We start from the raw sequence: 13812 nt of genomic DNA, 5'->3' as shown, positions 1-13812 counted from the left end.
ATTTGGAGAATCTCAGTAAAGAGCAAATGGTAATTATTTGCATGATTCTTGCAACTTTTTTGTAACTCTGATATTAAGTCAAAATTAGAAGTTTCTAGGCTGGGCTCTGTGGCTCATGCCTGTAATCCCAACACTTTGGGAGGCCAAGGTGGGAGGATCGCTTGAGCCGAGGAGTTTATTACCAGCCTGGGCAATGTAGTAAGACCTCGTCTCTACAAAAAACTTAAAAAATTAGCTGGCATGGCGGCATGTACTTGTGGTTCCAGCTACTCGGGAGACTGAGGTGGGAGGACTGTTTGAGCCCAGGACTTAGACCAGGCTGGGCAACATGGTGAGACCCTGTTTTTAACTAAAAAAAAAAAATTAGCCAGATGTGGTGGCACATGCCTATAGTCCCAGCTTGTTGAGAGTCTGAGGTGAGAGGATCACTTGAGCCCAGGAAATTGAGGCTGCAGTGAGCCATGATCACGCCACTGTACTCCAGCCTCGGCAACAGAGTAAGACCCTATCTCAAAATAAAAAAAAGTTTTTAGGGGGCCCCACCTACAGTCCCAGATACTCTGAGGCTGAGGCAGGAGGATCTCTTGATCCCAGGAGTTCAAGTCTACCCTGGGAAGAATAGTGAGACTCCTATCACTCTTTTAAAAAAAAAGTTGGCTGGGCACAGTGGCTCACACCTGTAATCTCAGCACTTTGGGAGGCCAAAGTGGGCAGATCACCTGAGGTCAGGAGTTCAAGACTAGCCTGGCCAACATGGTGAAACCCTGTTTCTACTAAAAATACAAAAATCAGCTGGGTGTGGTGGCAGGTGCCTGTAATCCCAGCTACTCGGGAGGCTGAGGCAGGAGAATAGCTTCAAGCCGGGAGGCAGAGGTTGCAGTGAGCCAAGATCGTGCCACTGCACTCCAGCCTGGGTGACAGAGTGAGACTCCGTCTCAAAAAAATAAAAATAACAATAAAAAAAGTTAAAAAACATTTAAAAAATATGTAGGGCAGTAGAGCAATGAAAAAAAGTTAAGAGGAAATATTCTGTAAACAATGAGTAACACGAACTGAGGTAGAAGAGACTTCAGGGATTGTAAAGGCTACAGAGGAAGATTTGCAAATCATTCATGAAAATGCATGACAGCCGGGCACGGTGGCTCATGCTTGTAATCCCAGCACTTTGGGAGGCCGAGGTGGGTGAATCACCTGAGGTCAGGAGTTCAAGACCAGCCTGGCCAATATGGTGAAACCCCATCTCTACTAAAAATACAAAAAATTAGCTGGGTGTGGTGGCGGGCACCTGTAATCCCAGCTACTCCAGAGGCTGAGGCAGGAAAATCACTTGAATCTGGGAGGCGGAGGTTGTGGTGAGTCAAGATTGTGCCATTGCATTCCAACCTGGGCAACAAGAGCAAAACTGCATCTCAAAAGAAAAAAGAAAAGAAAATGCATGACAGTAATTGATGGATTAATCTCTCATAACTTAAATCTTAAAAAAAAGATACAGTTAAGCTTGGGCAACATGATGAGATGCTGTCTCTACTAAAAAAGATACCAAAAAAATTAGCTGGGTGTGGTGGTTCGTGCTTGTGGTCTCAGCTCCTCGGGAGGCTGAGGCAGGAAGATCACTTGAACCCAGGAGGTCGAGGCTGCAGTGAGCCGAGATCATGCCAGTGCACTCCAGCCTGGGAAACAGAGTGAGATTCCGTCTCAAAAAAAAAAAAAAAAAAAAAAAAAAAAGGGAAAGGAAAGAAAAAAGAAAATTAAAAAATACAGTTGTACAACAATTAGAATTTATTGATACTTGTTTTTCCAAACAGATGGAGACTTTTTGGTTAAATAAATTAGTCTTTACTGAATCTTGGGAGGAACAGTATGTTTGAACAGAGACTAGACAGGTATCTTGAGAAGAGGAAGGGTGAAAAGAACACATGACAATAAATCAAGACATGAGGACAGGCGAGGTGGCTCATGTTTATAATCCCAGCACTTTGGGAGGCTGAGGCAGGAAGATTGCTTAAGCCCAGGAGTTCAAGACCAGCCTAAGCAACACAGTGAGACCCCAGCCCCGCAAACAAACAAACAAACAAAAAAACAAATTAGCCAGGCATGGTGGCTTATGCCTGTAGTCCCAGCTACTCGGGAGGCTGAAGCAGGAGAATGGCTTGAGCTGAGGAGCTGGAGGCCACAATGAGCCATGATCACACCACTGTACTCCAGCCTGGGGGACAGAGACCCAGTATACAGATTTCATTTTTTTCAAATTATGTTTACTGTTGTAGAGATGTCAAGAGTTCAATAAATAGCACCTCTCTTTTCAGGCAGTGGGAGACAAAAGAGAGATTTAAAATATTACTTTTAAATTTAAAATGTTGGAAGTCATAGTTTATTGTGAAGGCCAAATGGGCTTGAAGCATCCCCACTCCCACCCACACTGTGTCTTCGACTTACCCACCAGTCACATGGGACGATGAAGACCTGCAACACGGGGAGCAAAGACCTGTCCCAGGAATAGACTAGGCTGGTGGCTGGTTCTTTTGTAGAGAAAAAACGGACAGGAAAAAGAAGAACTACACAAGTCAGTCCCTCAAAGGAAATGTAGCAATCAGACAGTCAGGAGACAGAAAGAGGCAGGAATATGTGGAAAAATCCACCCTTATGGAAAACAGGTAGAGTTTGGGGGCAGGGGAGAGAGGACACATTTGTTTCTCTCTAATATTTTTTTCCTTTCTTTCTATTTTTTTTTAAATTTTACTTTAAGTAAAATAAAAACTTTACTGAAGTTCTGGGATCCATGTGCAGAACGTGCAGGTTTGTTGCATACGTATACACGTGCCATACTGGCTTGCTACACCTTTTCCTTTCTTTCTTTTCTCTCTCCCCCTTCTCCTTCCCCTTCCCCTTCCCTTCCTTTCTCTTCTTCTTTTCTCTTTTCTTTTCCTTTTTAGAGACAAGGTTTCCCTCTGTTGCCCAGGCTGGAGTGTAGTCATAGGATCATAGCTCACTGCATCCTCTACTACCCGGCTCAAGCAACCCTCTTCCCTCAGCCTCCCAAGTATCTGAGACTACATGCACACACCACCATATCTGGCTAATTTTTAAAATTTTTTGTAGAGATGGGGTCTTGCTACATTGCTCAGGCTGGCCTCAAACTCCTGGCCTCAAGAGATCCTCCAACCTAGGCCTCCCAAAACACTGGGATTACAGGCATGAGCCACCGTGCTTGGCTTTCCCTCTAATACTTTCTATCTCGAAGAAGAGTAGAGAAAAACAAGACAAAACATGGGACTCAGCTGAACACTGAAGAATGACTTTATGGGAAGGGCTGAGGGAAAACAGCATTTACACTGGAAGAAGAGAGAGACAAAGGCTTAGGAACTCAGTAGTAGTAGGTGGAGCCAGCGCACTTTGGGAGAATAGTTTTACTTCAGTATTTGAGGAAGGAACCAGGTTGTAATGGGTAAATGAGAGTGAAGGAGGGTCTCCTTTCTGTGTTTTCTCTTTTGTCCTTTCCTCAGCTGTTGGTATCTGTTGGGATTTTGTCTTGGGTCTCCTGCATTTCTCAATTCACACTCTTCAGGGATCATCTCATCGCTGCTCGTGCATCTCAATATAAAGAGTGCAACAAGCACAAAGGGGCTAATCTTGGAAGGAAGAAACTTGTCGTTTTCTGAGATCAGAGAAAAAATATGTTAAGATACTGAGCTGTTTCAGTGCCTAGCAATAACGAGATAGAAAATGACCTTCCTTGCTTTTCTGGGTAATGTGGGAGGAGAAAGGATGATCTAATTAGTTTTTAAAATTTGTTTCCAACAAAAATTCAATACAAAAAAATTAAAAGTAAATGTCACTTCCCTTCTTTTCTTTCTTTCTTCCTACCATTGAACAAAATTTGACAGGGGAGTCAATTGTTCTGTGTGCTGGGGATACAGCAGCGACAGAGATAAGACTGTTGGCTTTCATGGAATGTATTATATTCTATTTAGATAGGATAGGCAATAAGCAAATAAAAAAGAAAGAAGAAAATTACAGATACTGCTCTAAAGAAAATAAAGAGAGAAATGGACTATAGAGTGATGTGGAGGTATAGGGAGAGAGGCTGAACACTAAGCCTCAGAATATTAATTTAAGAAATTATATATCTACATATTGAATACATTATACTATCAAGGTATTTAAAAAACAAATCTAGGGCCGGGCATGATGGCTGACGCCTGTAATCTCAGCACTTTGGGAGGCTGAGGTGGGCAGATCACTTGAGGTCAGGAGCTTGAGATGAGCCTGGCCAACATGGTGAAACCCCATCTCTACTAAAAATACAAAAATTGGCCAGGCCTGGTGGCATGTGCCTGTAATCCCAGCTACTCGGGAGGCTGAGGCAGGAGAATCGCTTGAACCTGGGAGGCAGAGGTTGCAGTGAGCCAAGATCGTGCCACTGCACTCCAGCCTGGGTGACAGAGCGAGACTCCATCTCAAAAAACGAACAAACAAACAAACAATCAACAACAACAACAAAAACCGCAACAAATTTAAGAGTATTTAGATGACAAAAAAATAATACCAACATTCTATAATTCTGTATATTTCTGCCTAAGGCCATTTACCCCTGATCGTATAAAACCAAAACAAATAAGAATCAACTTTTTGGCTGGGTGCTGTGGCTCACACCTGTCATCCCAGCACTTTGGGAGGCTGAGGCAGGCGGATTACAAGGTCAGGAGTTTGAAACCAGCCTGGGCAACATGGTGAAACTCCGTCTCTACTAAAAATACAAAAATTAGCTGGGCGTGGTGGCACGTGCCTGTAGTCCCAGCTACTCGGGAGGCTGAAGCAGGAGGATTACTTGAACCAGGGAGTCGGAGGTTGCAGTGAGCTGAGATCATGACACTGCACTCCAGCCTGGTAACAGAGTGAGACTCCATCTCAAAAAAAAAAAAAAATCAAAAAACATTTTAAGCTCAATTCACATATCTGTATGACTGTTTGCTAGAACACTCACACGCTAAATTTTATTACACTTTTTTTGAAAGAACAGGCCCATAAAGAATTTGTGACTAAAGACCCCACATGGAGCCAGGTGTGGTGGCTCACTTCTGTAATCCTGGCACTTTAGGAGGCCAAGGCAGGAGGATCCCTTGAGCCCAGGAGTTCAAGACCAGCCTGGGCAACATAGGGAGACTCTGTTTCTATTAAAAAAAAATGAAAATGAAAAAAGTAAAAAAGATAAAAGATTCCACATGGACTGGGTGGACTGGCTCATGCCTGTAATCCCAGCCCTTTGGGAGGCGAAGGCAGGAGGATCCCATGAAGGCAGGAATTTGAGACCAGCCTGGGCAACACAGTGAGACCCGTCTGTACAAAAAATAAAAAAATCAGCTGGGAGTGGTGGCATGGGCCTATAGTCCTAGCTACTTGGGAGGCTAAGGCAGGAGGGTTGCTTGAGCCCAGGAGTTCAAGGCTGCAGTGAGCCATGACTGCACTACTGCACTCCAGCCTGGGTGACGGAGTGAGACCCTGTCTCTATTTAAAAACATAAAAATAAAGAAAAGATCCTATGTGGACAAACATTTTCTGGTGTATTTGGCCATATAATTAATTTTGGTTAACTGGATGGACACACCAATTAATTCTATGATTAACAAAAATTCATAGCTGTGGACATCAGTGCCACACAAGTAAAGACCTGGCTGCAGTTCCTGCTTGCCCACTGATTCATTGATTTGGCCATCTTGTAGTGTATATTTGTTGTTCTAAGCTCTGAGGATACCAGCAGTCAATATCACAGATGTGTTCTTTGCTCTCCTAGAGTTTGATCTAATGGACACAGCATTTTATCTTTCTTTTAGTCACCAAAGGTAATAGGAATTAGATAAATGTTTTCATTATTTATTCGAGGTCCCTAGCATCATAGCTTTGTTCGTTGCTCTAGCTTCTGGTATTAATGAAAGCGTCACCACCTACCACCTTTTTTTTTTTGTTTGTTTGTTTGTTTTGTGATGGAGTCTCGCTCCGTCTCCGAGGCTGGAGTGCAGTGGTGTGATTTTGGCTCACTGCAACCTCTGCATCCCAGGTTCAAGCAATTCTCCTGCCTCAGCCTCCTGAGTAGCTGGGACCATAGGCGCATGCCACCATGCCCAGGTAATTTTTGTATTTTTAGCAGAGATGGGGTTTCACTGTGTTGGCCAGGTTAGTCTTGAACTCCTGACCTCAGGTGATCTGCCCGCCTTGGCCTCCTAAAGTGCTGGGATTACAGGTGTGAGCCACTGCGCCTGGCTGAGCCTTTTGAATATATCTTTATGTATAAGCATTTGAATATCTATGTAAATAGACTATATATATATATTTTTAGAAAATGCCAAAAGAAAGAAATTAACATTTTATAGAGTGGATAGTACATTCCTGGAACTGTGGTAGTAACAGGTAATGATAATGACCCAATCATACTAATAATAGTAAATCAAGATGATCATACCAGAAATAAATGGCAGGAACTGAAAGTAAAAGAGACACATTACGACTCTGATTGCAGTATTACAAATAAGTGAGGACAGTAATGACAGAGAAGTCATCACTAGTTTATAATGCCTACACATATTTTAGAGCACAATTTAAAATGTTAGTGACATTTCTGCTACATGTTTGCTACATAACATTAACAACTTGCTTAATAAAGCCCTAACAGATGGCATTCAGAAAATGACATATGCTGTGAACTTTGAAAGTTTAGGGGATAAAAATTTAATTTTAGATCCTCTAATTGTTCTATAGTTGTTAAAGAGAAGATAAAGCATGATTAGATATAGAAAAGATATTCAGTATTCAATAATTACATGACATAAAGTAACAAAGTTAAAGAGGAAACAAAAACAGATCCATTATTCTGATTCAGGTACCAATTTGTTAATTAAAGAAATTTTAAAAAGTTTTTTCAAAAATAGAAAGAGAGAGGGAGAGAGAAGGAGAGATAAGAGAAAGAGAGAGAGAGAAATAGGTATTTGAAAAGTACATGGCCTTGGAGAATTTCACAGTGCTTTCTTGAAAATGATGTCAATGGAAATAAATACCAACGATATAAATAAACCCTGTTATTTAAAGACAATGTTTGTAAGGTGATTAGAATGACTTTAATGACGCTTTAAAATGGAATTTCAATTGTATTTCAATGACTTGGTTGAGATATGAGGTACATTCTTTTTAAAAATTTCTTTCATTTTTCTTTTCTTTTTTTTTTTTCTGACCAATGGATTCATGTCCTAAGTACATTCTTTTTTCAGAGGGATGTTAAAGTATTCGAAGTCTGAATGATTACTGAATGATTACTCCAGATCACATTACAATAGCAACACTGGAAATAAATGAAATATAATTTGTGTTGCTGGTATGAGGCTTGAAGGTATTGCATGTAACATGTAAGAACTGGGGAAAAACAATCCTCTGTGAGTGAAACTATGAAGTCATCATTTCCTGGTTTAGAGCAGAGGTATGTAGTCATCAGGAAAGCAGGTTCACTGGCTTCCAGGGCTAGAAGAAATTAGCACATGTGACACAATGTGGTAATGACAGAGGTGGATGGGGATTGCCAATCTGAAATCTATAAAATCAAAGTCTGGAGGAGAATGCACGTCTTGGCAGTGTCTAGGGCAGTGGTCTTTAAAAGCTTGTTTTTGGCCATGAACTATAATAAACGCTTTTATTTTATTTAATTATTTTTATAGAGACGAGGTCTTGCTATGTTGTGCAGGCTGGAACTCCTGGGCTCAAGGAATTCTCCTGCCTCAGCCTCCCAAGTAGCTGGGACTACAAGTGTGCCACTGCACCTGGTTAAGAAATACATTTTAGATGGGACTTGGTGGCTCACACCTGTTAGCCCAACACTTTGGGAGGCTGAGGTGGGAGGATCACTTGAGTCTAGGAATTTGAGACCAGCCTGGGTATCATAATGAGGCCGTGTTTCCACAAAAACAAACAAACAAAAACTTAGCTGGGCATGGTGGCATGCACCTGTGATCCCAGCTACTTGAGAGGCTGAAGTGGGAGGATCGCTTGAGACCCAGAGGTTAAGGTTGCAGTGTGCCATAATTGTACCACTGCACTCCAGCCTGGGCAACAGAGTGAGACCCTGTCTCAAAAACAAAACATCCCCCCAAACCCCCAACATCTTATAACGCGATCTGCTTTCTTGCTTTGTGTGTGTATGTGTGTGTGTGTGTGTATATCAGAAACCTGAGATCTAGAGGATGAGGAGGACTTAGGGGAGGTTAGTATTCTAGGTAGGCAGTATTCTAAGTAGAGAAGGCAGAATGTGGTGAAGAGCCTGAGAAAAGAAACAGCTGGAAGAGTTTAAGGAATTCAAAAAAGGCCACTGAATACCATGGAGGAGCTCAAAAGAAGTTTGGGTTTGGATCAGGCACGGGCTGTACCCTGTGGCCTGGGCAGTGTTTGCTGGAATGGTGTAGCCCAGTGAGCTGAGTGTGAGCACCTCTTCCTAGCCCCATTTTGGTAGCTCTACGCTGGCCATAGTGGGAGTATTCATTCATTCCATCCTGCCATGAAAATCTAGGCCCCACTATGAAAATCAGGGTCTTTTTTCCTGGGAGCTGATGGTTAAACATTCATGAACACACCTTTGGGGTTATTTTACTACTTTTTAGATTTGTTGCATTTTTCTCCAGGGTTCGGGAGACAGAACGATCCCTGCAAACTAAACATCAGCCCCAAAGTTATTATTATGTCCCTTTTTCTTTTTTTTCTCACTATATCACCTAGGCTAGAGTGCAGTGGCACCATCTTGGCTTACTGCAGCCTCCGCCTTCTGGGTTCAAGTGATTCTCCTGCCTCAGCCTCCCAAGTAGCTGGAACTATTTATATTTTTAGTAGAGATGGGGTTTTGCCATGTTGGCCAGGCTGGTCTCAAACTCCTGATCACAAGCAATCTTCCCACTCAGACTCCCAAAGTGCTGGGATTACAGGCATGAGCCACTGCTCCCAGCCAGGTTTTTTTTTTTTTTTTTTTTTTTTTTTTTTTTTTTTTTTTTTTTTTGTCAGCTAACATTCTTTCTCATTTATTGGAATTAAGTTTTGATTTTTTTGAAGGAAAAAATTGTAATTAAATTTTTTTTTCTCTGTTTTTGATCTCTTTATTTTACATGACTGGACATTTTAGAAAATTAAGATAAAATTGTGCTTTTACTATACATTTGTGCTTGAAACTACTTAGTAGTTTTTATGAAGCTATCAACAAGGAACATAACTGCTGTATTATAAGCTGTGGAACTGAATAATTTAAATGTTTAGAGCTTAAGACTTTTTTTCTTTTCTTATCAAGGGATACGTATGCATTTCCATTATTAGAAGAAAAGTGCATGGATATTTTGTATTGCTTCTGGGTTAAGAAGACAGTCATTTTTATTCTGTTCTATTCATTGCATTTCATTCTATTTGTGACAATAAAAAAATCTGGGAAACTTTTTCTCAACTATAGATGCCCTCCATAAAGGAAGTGCCGGACATGGTGACTCATGCCTGTAATCCCAGCACTTTGGGAGGCTGAGACGGGTGGGGTGGATCACCTGAGGTCCGGAGTTCGAGACCAGCCCGGCCAACATGGTGAAACTCTGTCGCTACTAAAAATTAGCTGGGCGTGGTGGTGGGCGCCTGTAATCCCAGCTACTCAGGAGGCTGAGGCAGGAGAATCACTTGAACCTGGGAGGCGGAGGTTGCAGTGAGTGGAGATTGTGCCACTGAACTCCTGCCTGGGTGACAGAGTGAGATCTGTTTCAAAAAATAAATAAATAAATAAATAAATAAATAAAAATAAAGGAAGCATAGCATATTTAAAATGCAAACGCTAAAAGGATCGGCTAAATTTAAGATACCTTTAGGAGCTATGGGCTGAGGACAATAAAATATATGTTTTTATCCATCTATTTAGAAATATTTGTTTATCTTGATGATGTTATGCCAATACAGTCGCTTTTATTTCTGAACTTAATAGTCTGTGAAGGCAGTAAGTGAAATATCTTTCTGCAACTATTGCAAACACTCATTATGATCAAAATAGTTAATACTTTAAAAATTTGTTGGTGATGTACAATGTTATGATAAAAATTGTGGTGATTGCATTAAGGAATACAGTTTTTCTCTACCTCCCATGAAAGAAACAAATATTTTACATGGGTTTAGTAAAAAGCAAGGCTCATCTATTTGATCATTTAAAAATTTTGAATTATATTTATTGAAACATGACATACTGTGCTCTTATACCTCAATTGCATTTTGTTCTGTTTTCCAAGTTCATGTCTTATAAATCTCTTGTATAAACTGTAGGTTAAATTCTAAATAAAAAATCACAGTGTAAAAAAAATCCATTCTTTGCTGTGGAGAAAGGCATGAGTAAATTTAGGAAGACCAGTTAGGAGACTACCGAAGAATCCTAGGGAGGAGGACATGATGGCTTGAGCTAAAGTGGTGTTAACAATTCACACACAGGATAATGAAACACACATGTAAAATCAGAGAATTGAAATCTTTAAATTTTAAATTAGAATTGGATATATCAGTGGGAACTCATAAGTTTTTCCCTCTTTAAAAACATATTATTTTACAGCTTTATTAAAAATGCCTCAAAATAAGGAAGGCCTAAAAGCAATTGTCCTTCCCAGTGCCCAGAATGTTCCGTGTTCTGGATTTAGTCAGTTGCTTCCTCCTGGCGTCTTTTAGCTTGATTTTCTCTTTCTTTGTTTTGCCTGTAGATTGGAAGTTGGATCTGAAGACTCAATTTGATTCAGCTAAAATCTTAAAATTTTTGACAAAAATACTATACAGGTATTGCTTTATACTTCACATCACATCACATCAGGAAGCACATAATGTCTGGTTGTCTCATTTTAATGATACTAAGGTTGACTAGCGATTATAGGTGGTTATGGCCTGATATAATATTCCCTATTATCCTTTTATCTAATTGTTTTAGCATTCATTGATGTTTGTTAAGTCATTTGCTTCATCAGGGCTTTCTAGATGGTGCCTGCCTGACTGCCTGCCCGCCCGCCCGCCCGCCTTCCTCCTTCTCTCCCTCTTTCCTTCTTTCAAAAAACATCTTTACTGAGGTGCAACTGACATATAATAAACTGCACATTTTGGCCAGGTGAGGTGGCTCACACCTGTAATCCTAGCACTTTGGGAGGCTGAAGTGGATAGATCACTTAAGGCCATGAGTTCGAGACCAGCCTGACCAACATAGTGAAACCCCGTCTCTACCAAAATACAAAAATTAGCCAGGTGTGGTGGCGGGTACCTGTAATCCCAGCTACTCAGGAGGCTGAGGCAGGAGAATTGCTTGAACCCAGGAGGCGGAGCTTGCAGTGAGCCGAGATCGCGCCATTGCACTCCAGCCTGGGTGACAGAGTGAGACTCCACCTCAAAAAAACAAAACAAAACAAAACTGTACATTTTAAAATGTACAATTTGATAAATATTGACAAAGGTATATATCCATTAAACCATTACCACAATCAAGACAATGAATATATCCTCTGTCTTGACGTTTCCTTTGCTGTTTTGTGTATTTGAAAATTTTCTTTTTTCTTTTTTTTTTTTTTGAGACAGAGTCTCACTCTGTCACCCAGGCTGGAGTGCAGTGGCACGATCTGGGCTCACAGCAGCCTCCACCTCCCGGTTTCAAGCAATTCTTCTGCCTCAACCTCCCGAGTAGATGGGATTACAGGCATGCGCCACCACACCCAGCAAATTTTTGTATTTTCAGTAGAGACGGGGTTTTGCCATGTTGGCCAGGCTGGTCTCAAACTCCTGACCTCAGGTGATCCTCCTGCCTAGGCCTCCCAAAGTGCTGGGATTACAGGCATGAGCCGCCATGCCCGGCCGGAAATTTTCACAATCAAAAGTAAAAAAAAATATGAGGCAGATCAACAGGGCTTGGTAATTGAATGCTGGTAGTTAACAAGAGAAGGGTCTTGGATAACTCCTGGTTTTGTGGTATAAGTCACTGAGTAAATAAATGGTAGTACCATTTATTGAAATTGAAAACACTGGAGGAGAAAGTTGGTGAGTTCAGTTTTACACATGTTAAGTTTGAGGTCATAATGGGACATCCAAGTAGAAATGTTAAGTAGGCAGGTGGTTAAAAGGAACCATCTGAACTGGAGACATACATTTGCAAATATTGGCATTTAGTAGCTGAAGCCAGGGTGTAGAAATTATCTGAGAGTAAGTACAGAATTGAATGAATAGGCTTAGGGGGAAAAAAAGCTCTGAAAAATTCAGTGTTTTATGATCAGGTAGAAGAAGATGAAGGAGAAAAATATGAGTGTATAGTATGGCAGAAGCTAGGAGGAAATAGGGAGAGAAGATGCCAGGTGTGCTGATTCCAATAAGTCATATTCTGTATATCAGTTTTACTTTTCTCTCAGAAGTAATACATAAACATTATGATCTATGCACCAGTAAATAGGGGCACACTCCTGAAAGATGTGTCATCTTTAGTGCACTAATAAAATTAAATTTCTGAGCCTGTAAAGCTGAGGACTGGACTGTGAGCTCTGTAAATCAACCAAAGTAAATGATACCATGGGATACTCTTGGTACTAGTTGGCTAGCTTTGTTGGTGACCTCTAAGCCTTAGGAAGTCTTTCTTTAGAGCATTTATAGTATTTATTAGTTTTTAAAATGAGTTATATGAAAATAAAATATATTTCTCACTGATATTGGATAGGCTAATATCCACTGCTAGCCTATCCAGTATCAGTGGGAAAGTTGCAATAACCCATTTTTTTTTTTTGAGACAGAGTCTTGCTCTGTCGCCCAGGCTGGAGTGCAGTGGCACGATCTCGGTTCACTGCAAGCTCCGCCTCCCGGGTTCATGCCATTCTCCTGCCTCAGCCTCCCAAGTAGCTGGGACTTCAGGCACCCGCCACCACGCCTGGCTAATTTTTTGTATTTTTAGTAGAGACGGGGTTTCACTGTGTTAGCCAGAATGGTCTCGATCTCCTGACCTTGTGATCCACCCGCCTCGGCCTCCCAAAGTGTTGGGATTACAGGCGTGAGCCACTGCGCCCGGCCAATAACCCAAATTTTTACCCTGTAAGATTAGGCAAGGGAAAATAAATTCCTGACATCAGTTTCACTTGAGGACATTTCAGATATGAGCAGCAGCTTTTTATTTATTGTACATGAAAGAGTATTTATTGAAAACATGGTTACTGACAGGGAGCTCCTGGCTGCTCTCTAATTACAATCTTGGCTCACAACTGGAAGTGCTACGTACTTTTTACTTTCCCTCTATTTTATTTTCACCCAAGTTTCCATCCTAGATAGGTAGATCTTATATAAATATATATACACATGTCTTCATAAGTATGGCCTATAAATATATGGTACATTCTTCATTGGGTAGTACCCACCATGCCAGGCCACCAACACTGAATGCCACTGGAGAAGCACCTTTTTCAAACAGCAGTATTTTAATAAAAGTGAAATGTTTTTTCAAATAATTAAGTGGGAATTCTTACCTTTGTTAAATCTAAGAGGCCGACAGAAGTCTACCACAAAGCTATATAATATAGTAGCCTTTCTGGCTGTGCACGGTGGCTCACGTCTGTAATCCAAGCACTTTGGGAGGCCGAGGTGGGTGGATCACTTGAGGTCAGGAGTTCGAGACCGGCCTGGCCAATGTGAAACTCCGTCTCTACCAAAAATACAAAAAAATTAGTGAGGCATGGTGGCACGTGCCTGTAGTCCCAGCAACTCAGGAGGCTGAGGCAGGAGAATCGCTTGAACCCAGGAGGCAGAGGTTGCAGTGAGCTGAGATTG

At 41.2% G+C, this 13812-nt stretch overlaps 1 protein-coding gene across 1 annotated transcript in view; it reads right to left on the bottom strand.

Moving 5' to 3' along the window:
- KLF5 (KLF transcription factor 5) overlaps window positions 1–13812 on the bottom strand; it is a 62257-nt gene that overhangs the window by 45975 nt on the left and 2470 nt on the right. The window contains exon 2 of the mRNA XM_063650930.1: window positions 13512–13687. The gene's annotated coding sequence lies outside the window, so the exon portion shown is untranslated. The remainder of the gene's footprint in view (window positions 1–13511; window positions 13688–13812) is intronic.

This window comes from Pongo pygmaeus, chromosome 14, assembly GCF_028885625.2.
Source record: "Pongo pygmaeus isolate AG05252 chromosome 14, NHGRI_mPonPyg2-v2.0_pri, whole genome shotgun sequence".
NCBI classification, from domain to species: Eukaryota; Metazoa; Chordata; class Mammalia; order Primates; family Hominidae; genus Pongo; species Pongo pygmaeus.
Note: the sequence above shows the minus strand (reverse complement) of the source record. Positions and strands in the feature narration are given on the sequence as shown.